Genomic DNA, 5,207 nt, shown 5'->3' on the forward strand with positions numbered 1-5,207 from the left:
GAATATTTGCTTGTTACTTTTAATAAGCAAGTGTTAGAATTAATGTTTTGCTTTTTACTTTTAGTGTGATGTTAAAGACTGTAAATCAATTTATGCTGGCATTTTAGTTGCTTCTGAAATATCAAGTCAAGGGCCCTTTCCGTCACACCCTAAATCTGGAACTAACTGCTTACATATGAGGTAGCAGTTGGGGGGGAACTTGGCTTCTGTAGAGAAAGCACCACTCTCTCTCACAGTTATTCTTCAACCTGTGATCCACAGTTCCCTGCCTGGGGATCACGCACAGCTTAAACGTATATCAAATACCGTGTTTAGCAAGAGCCAGACAGTGGGTTGCTGACCTGCATTGTGATTTTTGTGATGCAGTCCTTTTGATGCGCTGCCTTTGCAACAGAAACTGGTTTTTGTTTGGTGTTTGGTATAATGGGGCTCTGTGCTAGGGAAGGCTGCGCCCTCTGTGCTACTGCAGTACAAACTGAGGGCTGGGAGGGAGCTGGCTATGCTTCCCTTTGAGTGAGCCACATTGCTGTGAAGCTGTTACCTTGGCCTCGTTGCACTGTGGGACATTGGAATTGCTTATTTCTCCAAAGTCACAAGTTCCACAAACTGCAGAAACGTGATGACTGCTGTGGTGTACAAGTGGCTAATGGACTAGAAGCCTGCCTCAGAGTGTGTAACGGAGATGTGGATGTGCTCTTACAGCAACAAGAAAGTATAAATACAGGAAAGTTTTGGCTGTAACAATATCTTTTGAAATATTCTTGTGGATGCTTAGGAAAAGTGCTAAGTGTTCTGTTAAATAACTGTGATTTTAAAACAATTCTTAATAGTCTGGACAAGGTCCATACTGGGGTAAGTAAGCAGGTCAAATTCCGCTAGTTCAGAGCCCAGCAGAGACCTCGGGGACTCTCAGTATGTACGCAAGAGGAAGCTATAGCAGGTCTCCTGGTGATTTAACTTGTTGTTTATGTGGTTAGAGGCATTTCAATTAGGAAGCTTTCCCCTGAAGGAACAGTACAGGGTTTTTACAGGGGTTAAAGCCCATAGGCCTGTATTTAGCTAAGAGATAAGAGTGAGCAGCTTCTATTTATGCCATGCAGCTGTTGAAATGAGCACATTGCTGGCTGGAGGCATCAGCACAGCTGCTTTAAGTAGCTTATTGAATCTGAAGCTTTGCTGTTTACTGCTGCCCTTTTATTCCTTCTCAAAACACAGAAAAATCTTGTTTTTTCTCATAGAATAAATACCTGTTCCATCCTTTCTTTAGGAAAAAAAAAAATTGCTTGCTTCTGAGAAGCAATGCAGGAAGTCAAATAATAAGCATGTAGACTTATCCCAGTTTTCCAGAGCCTAGACAAAGCAACCACCATATGTGCAGGGAGAGGTCAAGCCCTGTTCTCAGCCTTCGGGGTATGGAGTCAGTACTCAGATGCTATATCATTTTATACAACACAGCACCCCATACCAAACCACATTTCTTCCTCACTCCAGCTCCAAACTACTTTACTTCCCCACTCACAGAAGAGCCCTGGGCTCCAAGGGCCCTCAGTAGGAGCCAGGGCTGAAAGCAGACTGACTGACCGGTGTTGCAGCTGAGGTCAGCCTTCGCAGTGCCCAACAGTGCCCAGTAGGAATGGGTCCTTTTTTCCCCCTCAGGGACAGTTAGCTTCCTTGCTGTCAACCATTCCATACATTAGAGTAGGGTTGTTGTTTGGTGTTTGTTGGTTTGGGTTTTTTCTTTTTATGGCTCCCTCTCGTTGATCTAGCAGTGGACAGAGAATTTGGAAATAGCACAGGAACCATCCTATGGGGGAGGTACCCTGGAGCTGCAGCTAAGGCACTGGGCATCTCTGAGCCCAGCCTCAGCAAGGCAGGGTGGAGGATACAGGAGGAAAGGTGGAGATCAGTACATTGAACTACTGCTGTTCTTCACTCTCCTCAGTGGATATAAGGAGAGGAGTAGATTCTGAGAAGCCCCAAGTTGGTTCCGGTTGATACTGCCTGTGCAGAATCTGGATTATCACCAGGTTCGTAAAAACAGCTTCAAAGCACAAAGGTTTTACATGGAAACCTCTTCTCCCTGCTCTTTTCCCTATGTGGAACCTGGAGAACTGGGACCTCGCACACTGGTTTTCTACAGTTTTTGATATATGTACATAAAATGCTTTAGGGCTGGTTAGTGCCTCATAGGCACGTAAGAAAAAGAGAACAAAAGAGATTTCAATGCTATATAAAACTCAATAGAATAATTAAATCTCATGCTGCTGAGGCAATGTATAAATAAAAAATGTAGGCTGTCACCTGTACTTTGCATTTATTTTAAACTGTGAAATTGTTAAGTAGACAGTATCAGTTTGTTAAATTATTTTATTGTAGATATCTACGTACAATGTGAATTCAAATCAAAACAACCGGCTGCTAAGGAGCCAGAAACAATGTAGTTCCTGTATGAGCTTGTGAAAAAAGCAAGCCTTCATTTTAATTTTAGATATGGGCCTGGAAACATTATAAAACTTAAATTGAATAGTATATAATGAGTAATTTCAATCACACTGTAACTTTATCTAAAATTGAGGAACCGTTTAAATATCTTTCCAGAGAAGAACACCCAATTCTTTTGTGAAAACAGGGTTTCAACAATAGCAATACTTTAATGAAAGCCCTTATTGAGAATTGAAATTAATTACTCAACTGCATAAAAGGACTTATGATGAAATTAATCCAGTAGAAAATTTGTAAAGTTAATTCAAATATAAACTGACTATGGAAAAGAAACTTCAAAGGAACTACTCCAATGGGAATCTTCTGCTGACTTCAGGAGGCATGGGTAGGGCTTGTAATTATAGCTGAGCTGTAGGAAATGACTGAAAAAGGGCAAGCAATAAAGGAGTACATCAGTGTGTACATCTTAATGAGTATGTTTCTCAAAAGTAATGTGGGAACGGGATCCAGATGTTGTTCTCTGTGCAGTGGCTGCACTACCACCTTGAGAAGTTCCCAGCACAAGGGCTATGTGAGGCTGATGTGTTTGGCTCTCCACTGGGTCCCAGAGCAGCTTCTAGCACACGGAAGTGCTGTTAACCATCCAGGATGGGAAGAAGATTGACTGCAAGTCTGTACACCAGCAAGGACAGTTCCTATAAATTACAGGCCTTAATAATGTCAGGATAGTGTTGGATTAATCAGGGACCTTGCAAGAGCTAAGCTGTTGTTGGGCCACCTTGTCCTGACCCCAGGGCTTCCCCAGCTCCTGCAGGGCAAAATTGTCCACACACCAGCAGTGAGTCCCATGTGCCCGTGGTGTAAAATGTCTATGAAATGCAGCCCAGGTTCTCACCCCGCTGTTGCAGGTGCAGTCTCTGCCTCAGGATGTGCAGACTATAAGACTGCTTTGGCACTCTAAAGTCATCTGTGTGCCCAGGATTTACACATCCTAGCATCTCTTGGCAGGTGAAGCCCATGACAGTGTCAGGTTATTGGTGCAACTTATCTGCTGTTACCCAAGGCAAAATCTCTGTCACTGAGGTGCTTGCAACTGGAATAGAATGAAGTGACTCATCCAGAAATCTCCAAAACCTGACGCATCCCATCAGTACCCCAGCAAACACCCTTCAAAACCAACAGGAGCAGAGCACTTCTTCAACAGCTCTGAAGTATTCCCATGTTTGTAAGACAGTCCATAAAAATGCCCTACATTGGCTTCTGCCATTTGAAATCCAGATGGTCTTTAAGGCTGCACTAAAGACTTCTTGTGTGCAAGGGGAAAGGGCTTGGATGCAATGGGAAGTGTTAATCTCGCATCTCTAGGTACTGCCATGAATAGGGTTATGAGCTGGGAAGAAGCAGAGCAGGATTAGGCAGATGCACATACCAACAGGAGTCTGTGGCATCGGGTACTTTAAAATAAAACATTTTTTATTCACCTAATTAAAAATGGTTATGCTGTTTGTTTACTATTTCTGGGCTAGAACTTACATAAACTACTTATACAGCTTGAGACAGTTATAAAGGAAGAAAAATGGCTATTCTGAATAGAAAAAGCTCCTAAACTATAATTACAGCATCATCATTTAGATATGGCAATTTAGCTACAAATGTCATTGCAATAACTCAAGAGCAGATGCACAGTAGACTCTGTTCAACATGCTAACTGCTGAAACTTGTTTTTCCTTTTCTCCTGGAATTTTTTCTCCCCTTTTATTTAGACTGGATTTGGTTTCTGGGTATTTACAAGCAACTCTCATAAACTGTCATACATCTGGGCAGAATTAACCCTGCACTGCATTCACCATACTGCCTGTAGCCAGGCTTAAACTAACAAACGGTGCTATGGAGATCTAGGTAAGTTGCAGCATTAATCTGCTTTGTAGCCGAGGCTGAAGTGACTCTAATGCCCTGTGCTCCTCTAGCCCTCCAGAGCTGCACGGTGCCCTTGAGAAGTGATTTTTGAGAGGCTGAGTACCTTCAAAGGGTAACAGTATATTCAATATACACCCAGCTTGTGGGCCTACTGGGCAGCAACTGCCTTCCTTGCTCTTTCTTTAGATGGCCAGGAGGAAACTTCAGCATCTGCTTTGTGCTCCTCCTGAATGTGGTACCTCAGAAAGGAAACCCTCCCCCCATAGCAAGGTGAAGAAAGTAATACATATAATATTCTGAAGTGGCTAGGATTAGGCTTCTAGCACAAGAAGCCCGTTTCTATGCTGGCTTGGAAGCTGCCAGACTGATAACAAATGACTAAGAAAAAAAAATAAATGACCCTTGCTGTTTGGCTGTGACATGCACATTCAGTGCAGCTGGCCAGGTCCCTGGAGGATGGCTGTGTCCTTGCCTTTCTGCAGCCTTGTGAGTACTCTCATTTGAGGCCAAGATTTTTAGATGCCACAGGATAAAAGCTTTGAAGAAATGACTGTTATTACTGTTCTGATTGTTCTTATTACTGTCATAATTAGCATGACGGTAAGAGCTGAAAGCCTGAGACATTAACTCATTGATACAAGTTTAGGTAGCTCCTCCAATTTTCAAGCTTTTATATACAACAAGCAAAAGAGTGAAAAAGAGAAGCTGGTTTATGAATTGGATTGGGCAGGAGTTGAGTTGAATGCATTCTAGCCTGCAGCTGGGAAAGCTGTTACAGACTGAAGGGAGAAAAAAAAATAAAATAGGTTTGATTAATTTTCCATCAAGGTCCCATAACTGTTGTCTGT

The sequence above is a fragment of the Antrostomus carolinensis genome, unplaced genomic scaffold (assembly GCF_000700745.2).
Source record: "Antrostomus carolinensis isolate BGI_N321 unplaced genomic scaffold, ASM70074v2 scaffold17633, whole genome shotgun sequence".
Taxonomy (NCBI): Eukaryota; Metazoa; Chordata; class Aves; order Caprimulgiformes; family Caprimulgidae; genus Antrostomus; species Antrostomus carolinensis.